The sequence below is a fragment of the Rhagoletis pomonella genome, unplaced genomic scaffold, assembly GCF_013731165.1.
Source record: "Rhagoletis pomonella isolate Grant_MI unplaced genomic scaffold, Rhpom_1.0 Rhpom_scaffold_00013, whole genome shotgun sequence".
NCBI lineage: Eukaryota > Metazoa > Arthropoda > Insecta > Diptera > Tephritidae > Rhagoletis > Rhagoletis pomonella.
This window is the reverse complement of record NW_023458567.1, coordinates 2862995-2872823: the sequence shown is the minus strand read 5'-3', so window position 1 is coordinate 2872823 and position 9829 is coordinate 2862995. Positions and strand designations below refer to the sequence as shown.

The 9829-nt window shown below is 32.9% G+C and overlaps 1 protein-coding gene across 3 annotated transcripts in view; it reads right to left on the bottom strand.

Moving 5' to 3' along the window:
* LOC118748490 (pneumococcal serine-rich repeat protein-like) overlaps positions 1–9829 on the bottom strand; it is a 124879-nt gene that overhangs the window by 24721 nt on the left and 90329 nt on the right. The gene's annotated exons all lie outside the window — the stretch shown is intronic.

The following is a 9829-nucleotide window of genomic DNA, read 5'->3' as shown; positions in this document are numbered from 1 at the left end:
AAAATAACGGTTATAATATCCGCGAAAATAAAAAAATAATGATAAAAAATTTATTGAAAAAATAAAAATCAAAAGATAACGGTTAAATTTGATCGAAAATATGATTTTTTTATTATAAAGCAAAATCGATTAATCAAATATTAAGTAATCGAAAAAATTCTTAATACTTAAATCGAGAAGTTCATCGCTAAAAATAGGGTAAAATATCCTTTCTACTCACAACCTCGGTTTTGTTTTTATGATATTTGTTTTTTATAAATGTACTCGCAATATCTCGAAGGAAATTCATAAATGTATCGCCGTGAATAATCGATCATTTATCAAATGACAAAAATACAGATATATTAAGTAATCGAAAGAAACTCTTCAATAAATCGGTGTGAAAAAATTTATCGATCAGTTATTTCATCTAAAAAAAAAAATACAAAAAGCGCCAGTTATTTGCTTGTTTTTTTAATTGTTCTGCGTAATGGTCGCTAAGAATCAATTAATTGGCCATCAATAAGTCGAAAGACATTCATAAATAAATCACCGTGTATAATCAATTATTTTGCGAATGACAAAAAGGGAAATCGATTAATCAATCGATCGAATTGATCAAGTAATCGATCGCAGTTCGAAAATCTATTATAGATTAGTTTATGGATCACAAAAAAGAAATTCTAAATTAATCAATCAAAAAAGAAATTCTAAATTAATTAACTTAACTTAATTCAGTATCTTTTTAGATTTTATTAATTTTCAAAAAGTCGGTACCTAATAATTAAAAAAATTTCGTAGAAAACAGAGTATTGATCATTTTATAAATATTAATTAATCGTACTAACGCGATGTGGTAAAATCCATTCATTAATTACCTCATTTATAAAAGAAAAATTTGTATTGATTAATCGAATATCAATCAGTCGAAAGAAATTAAAAAAATGGGCGCTAAATTTTTTCGATTAATCGAGTTTTTCATAGCAAACATACATCGTAAAATGACATATTATATTTCGCCTTGGTTTTCATACAATTTTCTTCCAAAGAAATCACCTGGAAATCAATAAATCGAAATTAATTAAAAACAATTTGCATAGACTGGATGATCGATTTTTTAATCAGCGAATGTTTTAGAACTAATAGATTAATTCTAAAGAAATAATAATAAGGAAATCGATTAGGGCAACCAAATAATAAGCCATTACTATCCCTCTGTGTGTGAAAAATTCTTTTATTATAAAATTGTTAGGGTTCACCGTTCCTTGCCTATTATTATTTTTAACCAACTCCCAAAAAAGGAGGAGGTTATCAGTTCGTTGGAAAATTTTATTTTATTTTTTTTCTTTTTGCATGGGAAAAGTAGTATCTCAGAGGTGGTCCCGTACTAATCTGGTTTAGATCGGGTCATTGGATCATGAAATATATATATATATATATTATATGAGAATTGAAGTCGGTTTTGGTTTTTGCTTAAAAATTACTTGTTCTTTCTCCCTTTCTGTGACTTTCAAGGGTTATACGTATTTGTTTACTTATTTTTTATTAGGTTTTATTTTATTTTAAAATTTTTAGCTCTATATTTTTTATTTAATATCATTTTCAATCTTTTATTTATTTTTTCTATGTTTGGCAAATCAAATATGTATTAAGCCCTCATTAGTCTCAAATGTTTTATCCGCTTGTCATTCTGTCTATGATATCGGCAATTACTTCATGATGTAAATAAAAACAAATAGCCATTGCCTCATTTGACTTTGCTGTCATTCGCTCATCGCATGCGCTTACCTTATTCCATAGTCGTATTACCATTGTACTTTGTCATTTCCTCGCGAATACTTTTAATTGCCAGTTACAAAGGCGCATGTGTGTAATTTTCTAAACATTTTGCTTTTCTATAAAATCTGTAAACTTTGAACCGACCGCCAAGGTTTTTTTTTTTGTAAAATCCCGTATTGTTTTCTTTTTCTCCAGCAATTTGTTTATAACTGACGATATTTGGATGTTTACGTACTTGTGTACGTATGCATGTGTATGCATTTTATCTACGGAGTAATTGGCCATTAAGACTATACAAAAAAAAACACATTCTCGCTGAAAATGGAAAGCAATGAAATGTGCGATAAATCTTACGTCATTTCGACAGTGAAATTTTTATTGAGTTAAATATTTTGCCACAACCGGGAGTAATAATAAAATATGATTAAAGCTGTAAATAAACAAATAACGTTAGACTTATTTTTTTTATTTGTTTTTTGCAATCTGCTGCTTTGAGATTTTTTATTTTGCATTTGCATTTGAAAACATCATCGGCCACTGCAAAAAAAAATGAACTCTACCTCAATTAAATATCAGGTTTTTAGAGATTGATTTATGTTTTGATAATTGCCGAGCTACCGGAAGTGTTTTGATTGACATGAGAGAAGACTAACTACATATTTTGCACATTTATAACACTGTACAGCACTTGGCTGGGTATTGGACCAAACCAACTTTTTTAAGAGATTGATTCATAAGTAAAAAAGTAATTTCTCCGTTTTTTTGGAAGCTAGCCTCCGGAATTGAGATATGGGCCTTCGAAGTTCGAAAGTTGACCTTTGGTAAAAAATATTTTTTGTTATTGTATGTGAACAACTAAAAAAGTAAAAATATGGGCGTGACCCGCCTTTTCCTCTTATTTAAACGCTACATAAGGGGTCAAAGGTCAGATCTTCGAAAAATAAAAAAAAACAAAAATTTTTCCAAAAAATTTTGAACTGATTTTTAAAGGCTGTTTTATTAAAAATTTACATATTTAAAACAGTTTTAATTTTGAAAACTTTACGGTGAAGTTCGCGATTGTTTAAGACGTAAGATCTGTATCACCTTAAAAAAGAAATAACAATTACTTACCAAGTTGTAAATTAATAAAATTATTGCTTTATAAAAAAAAAAAAAAATTACTGAAAATTTTCGAAAAATTTTTTTAGGTTCCTTAAAAGCTTAATTTATGTATAGCTTTGTATTAACAAGAACGGAAAATTATTTTTTTTTTATATTTTAAAATTTTTTGTTTATTTGAGTTTATTCTAAATTTTATATTTAAAAAATTTCGAAATCAGATGGGGTATAATAACAATAATGAATAGTTGCAGATTAAAAGTGAGATTTTTTAAAGTTATAGTTTTTTTTATTCTAATTTTCCATCTAAAGTAGTCAGTGAAATCAAATTTGTAAATTGATAAAATTAATATAAAAGCAGAAAACCCATTTACGCCATGCAATGCTATTTAAAGGAAAAGGGAAAAAAAAAACATCATCCAACAAATATCGAATACCGCCAATTTTCCATATACACTACGCTGCGTAGTAAAAGTCCCAAAAATCGTTCAAATAATCTTTCTTAAAATAAACATTCAAATTTCACTATTCGATTACAAACATTTGCTTAGGTTTTGTTTAAATTTACATTGTCTGTCGGCGAACCGATTGCGGTAAACAGACGAACAGCCTAATTTAATGCATAACAATGGGCATTTGGGCTACGCGCTACTCACGAAAGCTGAAAAATATTTGCTTGCTTACTTGTGAACTATTTTGGGCAAGTAAAGTCAACACTCTGTATGTTTTTGTACAAAGTATTGTGGACAGAGACTACGCAAGCTCTGTGTAAAGTTTCTAAAGCTTCGGGGAGGGCGGAGGAGCGCAATAGCTGGCCGTGGCGTATAAGTAACTAAGCGTTGGTTGGCAGAGTGTTGTTGCTGTTGTGTTTGAAAATATGGATGGATGAGAAAAGTATGTAAATGACATAGAAATTGAAATTGAAATGTGAACCCTAATTAGTGACGATAATTTTTATCTTATTTTGATATTTGTGCAAAGCAAATGACATATTCGACTCTGTGCGCATAAGTGGCGGATAAAATTGAAAAGAGCCTGGGTTAAATAGGAAATGCAAATTATTTTTGAAATTTAATATTTATTATTATGAAATGAAAGAGGAAACTACGTCGAATTAGAACGGGCTGCATTTGAGAATTTCATTAAAAAAAAAGTAAAATTGCATAAAAAGATATGGAGTAAGCGCAAACTTGGAATAAAGTGAAATTACAGTCAGATTCATACATAAGTTTTAAGTTCCTTAAAATAAGAGTATTCCATGTAAGAATACTGATCACGTCGGTCAGTACTGGGTACGATGTTATTGTTATTTACTAAGGCCTGGACTGATCGGTGTGTTCATTAAGTGTTGTTGTGCCCCAAGCTCAGCCAAAAGTAGGCCCAAGTACAGAAGCTGGTTGGAAGGGTTAAGTGGGGAGGTGGTTGTTTGATGCTTTATAAATTAAGTTTAATTTGCTGCAATATACTGAAGGGAGTAGCCCCAAAGTACCGCAGGCCTGCCGGGCGTGGTCGGATAGTATTATCGGGGTATAAGTTAATAAAGGTGTTGTTTTCCTCTCGATGAGCACCATTCAAGGCCTGCCAATTGTTCGTCTGGTGTCGCTGAGATCCGTGAGATATGTAGCTTCTAATCTGTCTGGGACTCGCGAACGATGTGCTGAGTACAATCTCACAATGGGCGGTTCTATGTTAGCGCTCCGACCCGGAAAATCCTGACGAAGATAATTCTCTCAGTACAACTTAAAATCAGACGGTTTCGAGGTGAATTAGCCGCAACCAAGTTCTTGCTGGGGAGGTCAATGCAGTTGCAATCCAATAGGAATTGCTTGCTTACGAATATTACGGCAAAGCCAGAAGAGAGATATCCTTCTCCAAATCACACACTTAAGAGGAGAACAACGCAGTTTACTGCATTTGATGCTTCGTTACCACACCCAAAACAATATCGAATGGGACATTTCTCCCAGAAAAAGACCAGATTTGTATCGCTCGAAAAATAACCGCATAACGTCACTGCATCTTTTGTCTGTCCCTTTCAATTCATCCATCTAACGCCATAGCTGCTCTGTACAAAATCCAAAGATGGCTTACGGGACTTAGGCTGGATAGATCGAATAGGGAAGGCGATTAAACAGCCAGTTTGGGAGAACGTTGATGGACCATCATACGTATGCATGTACGTTTATTAAGTAGGAATGCCGATAAGAGGCTACTGTCTAGTGAACTCGTTCCATACGAACGCTCTGGCCAGTAACGTGCTTCTTCTAGTAGCGCCAGTTTATACGCTGCCGGTGTTTTCAAGCCAATGCAGTTGGATGGGTGTGTATAATATTTTTTTAATGCACATGTTTTCCACCCCTCCTTTTTACTCAGTTTTTTCCAACTTTTCCAATGCACCACCATTACTGGTTGTATATCCATTGACCTAACAACCCGCGCAGACTCCTTTTTCACCTTGCTGCGTGAAGTCAATAAGCATACATAACTCAAACGCTGTGGTGTATAGTATCCCACACATATTTCTTTTTTTCTTTTTTTTTTTTTTGAAGCGGGTCTGACGTGGCCATTTGGTGACGAAGCATTGTTTCTTACTTCATCACCGCGGTTGGGCTGTTAGTGCAAGAGGTCGCGATTGGTCAATCAGCTGTTGCAATGCGCAGAGCTACGCATCACATTTCTGTCCCTGTAATTTATGTATACAGCTGATTGGAGTTACTCAACACCTTTAATTTAGGCAACTATGAGAGTGCTCGCAAGGCAACTTCATCGCCACAATACGTGAAGAACTTGTATAACTGGTAGTGTTTGCAGCTAACTACCTGCTGTTTTTTGTATTCACTACGCGTGTAACTACAGCATATTTCTGCTACTTTTCTAATTCTCAAATGAGTTTCTTTCCTGTAAAATGTTTACTAAATATCTTATTAGCCATTTTATTTTTCAAATTTGTTTTTCTTTTTATTGACGTCTGTTTTGTTTTCCATCCAGTTTCTCTTTCTACTTATTCGTTACTTTATACCTACTTTCTTATCTTTAAACCCCTATACAGCTGCACTACTCTCACCACAAATGCATTGTTTAGCCGGCATTGCAGTGAGCAGTGTGACCAGATGATCGCAAAAAGCGGAGCTAAATTGGTGTTTAAAAAAGGTTAGAAAAGGTTATACGCTATGAAAGTTGAAGTTGAAAGAAGTCAATATATTAATTTCTTAAACCGATTTTCTGTAAATAACTTTTTAAATTATTCTCATCAAAACACAAAATAGCATATGGCAGGCCAATAACGGCTACATAACTTCTATAAATGCAAAGAGAAGTTCAGTTAAGGATAAGAAAATGCGAACATCTTGATAAGTACCTAGTAGGCCAACAAAATCGAATTGCAAAAATACGGTTTAAAGCAAATGTCTTAGGGCCGGTTTGCTCAAAGCCTTGTTGACACTAATCTCCGGTTAACATCGTTATCGACGCTTTCCACTGCATGCATATAACAGGCTATCGGTAACGTCGATAACGGAGTGTCAACCAGGCTTCGTGCAATCGGTTCTTAGTACAAAGTCAAAGAAATGGTACTTTGCACCGTGATTGTAATATTTCAACGGTCAATAGTAATTTTAGAAATACTAAAGCTTTTTAGTAAGCTTGGGCTCTTTTTTTTATAGTTTCCGTTCGAATTTTGTTATGAATATTTAATTTAAAAAAGGCCAAAAATAAGCCACGAAGTCAGATCTAAATTTCTGAGGCTTTGACATAAAATTAAATGCTAACTCTAGCCTCAAAAAGGCTCACCTGGTCACACTGGCAGTGAGGCACTATTCAGCCTCATACCCGAAGTGTTGCTGGAAAATAGTCTTTGCTTTACGTGCTTCTTCTCTCTTGATGACTTGAGTGTAGATACGTACATACATACATTTTATTTTATTATTCTTCTTGCATTTTTAAGTACATACGTATCGTACTTTCCAATGCATGCCGTGCGGTTTTTATCCAACCAGCCATCCAGTCAGGCCAGCCCAACCGCGCGTTTGCCACGCTATCGTCGTCACCCTCCCATTGCCTTAAATCACCAATGCTTTGTTCTCTGTGTGTAATACTTTATCCTTAGTGCTTGCTACGTTTGGCTGTTGGATATTTTGTTCGCCTTTTTCTACATATTTCCCTCGTTTTATTGAACTTAATTCAAATGCAGCTAAGCGCCTGCCAGTTCGGTCTCAGCGTTCGCGTGCGTCGTAACGTCGTTTGGGGGGCGCGTGCATTATTTTGAGAGTAAGCTATTTTTTATTTTGCATTTCGCAATCAATTTTATTGCTTGACAAAATACAAGTTTTCGAATAAATTTTGGGCATAAAATCGGCAAAAAACGTTTTTTAATATTTTTTAACATTTTTGATTTGAAGACAATCTGGCACGGCAAGTGCTGTTAAACCAAAAAAAAAAGAAACAAAGTGTGCCAGTTTTTATATAAAGAGTAAACCACAAAAAAAAAGGAAATCAAGCCCGCAAAAGTTTCTTGTGTTAATTTTTTTATAATTCTTCGCGACAAAATTTTTTGGTTCGCCAAACTTATCTTGATTACCTAAACGTGTGAAAACGCGCATTGCGGAGAACAAAAACAAAATGTACTCCAACAACAATTCGATGATGTGTCTGTTGCAGGGCGTTGCAGCAGCCACCTCCGCCACCACAAACAGCAACAGCAACAACAACAAAACAAAGGGCAGCAGCAACACAGCGAATGCTGCCGCCAACAAAGCAGGCAATTTAAGACGCCGTGGCAGCTGTGAAGAAGCCATAATACCACAAGAAAAGTTAATGCCCACAACAACAACACGACGCAGAGGCATACTGCTGAGAAGGTATATTTACATACATAACATACATATGTAAATTTAAAAGGCATACATATTTATGTACATTAGGGTGTCTCACCAAAATTAGTCGCTGCTCCTCGCCGGAGTTATAAAATATTTCGGAAAAATATAAATATTTACATAAGCTGAACCAATTTAAAAAGACTTCAAAAAATGAAGCTTTTTTATAAAGAAAATAAATTTTACCTAAAAATCCACTAAGTTGCATAAAAATGTTTAAATATTTTATCAATGGAATGAATATGATAATATATTTGGAGAAATTTTAAAATCAGTCCAGCTCACGTAAATCTTTTTATTTTTCTGAAACATTTTGCCAAAAATCGTAAAATATGATGGAAAACCCGTATCGATATTTTTTTTGTATGGAGTATGATGCGCCCTAATGTACATAGCACAAAAATAGAAAAATAAACTGAAAATAAAGAGGTGAAAAACGAAACTGAAAACTCGTTTAAAAGCCACACGCGTAAACAAACATACATACAAACATACCTTTATGTTAAAAATAGGCTTCACTGTTTTGGAGCCCTAACCTAACCTAACATTAGCATAACATAGTATGTATGCACAAATGTTTGTATCTCTAGCTACAGCGCAATCAATTTAGAAAAACTTGTTTCTGATGCCCTCTATACGTATGCATGTGTAAAAAAAAAACCAATTAAATAAAAATGCTGGGTGCATAAATTATCTACCATTGAATCAGCAAAAGGTTGAGGATAAGGATTAAATATTTACACAAAAAATTATTTTTAGGTTTGAATAATTTTTTAAATACGTAAAAATGTATTTTAGCTTTTAAAATGTATACATGGATACATTAAAAATTATTAATAATGATAACATATATTTAACCAACGAGCGATATAACTTTTCTTATATTTAAAACATAGGCTTTAAGTCCTTAAAACTAGAAATCATTTTTCGCTAATTTTGAAACTGGACATCAATTTCAGTAAAGAGAGAAAGAAAGTAACATACATTTTGGAAAATCGAGCATGAATTATAGGTACTTTAAGAACAGCACGTGAATTTTCGTTTAATACAAACTAGACATAAATTTTTAGTTATTTAAAAACTAAGACCCGAATTCATAAAAAATAAAGTCTGATTTTTAAATATTTTTTTTTTTGTAAAAATGTCACTTTATAAAGGTCTTAAAATCTATTTTATTATTTTATGAATAAGTCCGTAAGCATACATTATGGTAATTTTAATTGCGGACATACATTTTTGTGAATTAAACATTTTGCTATAAGATTTTGGCCTTTCATAAAACCTTGATACAAATGTATTTAAAGCTGAACATAATTTTTTTCTCAAATTGGACACACAATTTTGAACATTTACAAATGTTCTATATTTTTAGTGATTTTAAAAAAGGTAATAATATATTTGGGCCATTGAAATACTGGACATTTTCGAAAATTTAGAAACTGCATATAACTTTCTGGCGATTCTAAAAGTGGACATAAATTTTGATAATTTAAAAAATGCACGTATGTAAGTTTTTGGTAAGGCAAACAATGAACATCAGTTTTGGGTAATTTAAAATTTTGGACATAAATTTTTGGCCATCAAAAATTTGGACGAAAATTTTTGACCATTTAAAATTTGAGCATACTTTTTTAACCTTTTAAAAAGGGGCCCGTACATTTGTGGTCTGTCTTCAAATATCTGTCAGCTTGTACGTCAATTCACTTGTTAGATTATTGCCCAACTACCTCAAAGAAGCGGTTTTTAAATATATTTTTTGTCTCAGGTAACTGTCAGACCTTTTAGTTTTTTCTATTCTTTGCTCAAAAACTATGTATCTACATACCTATGTATGTACCTGTAAACTTCACTACATAAACGAGTATCTGCGAGCAGCTCTTGCCCTTGTGCGCTTCCTGTCTTCGTTATAATTTGATGTCTCTTTCTCTGTTTTCTGTTGATCTTTTGCTGTTATTATTCTTAGTCGCTCCATTTTTTATGAGAATTTAAACAGCTTAGCTTGTACTCGTATGCAGTGTTGCCAGAACTTTTTGGGCTACCGGCTAGATTGGCAAAAAAAAGCGGCTAAAAACGGCTAAAATGTTTTAGTGAAAATTCAC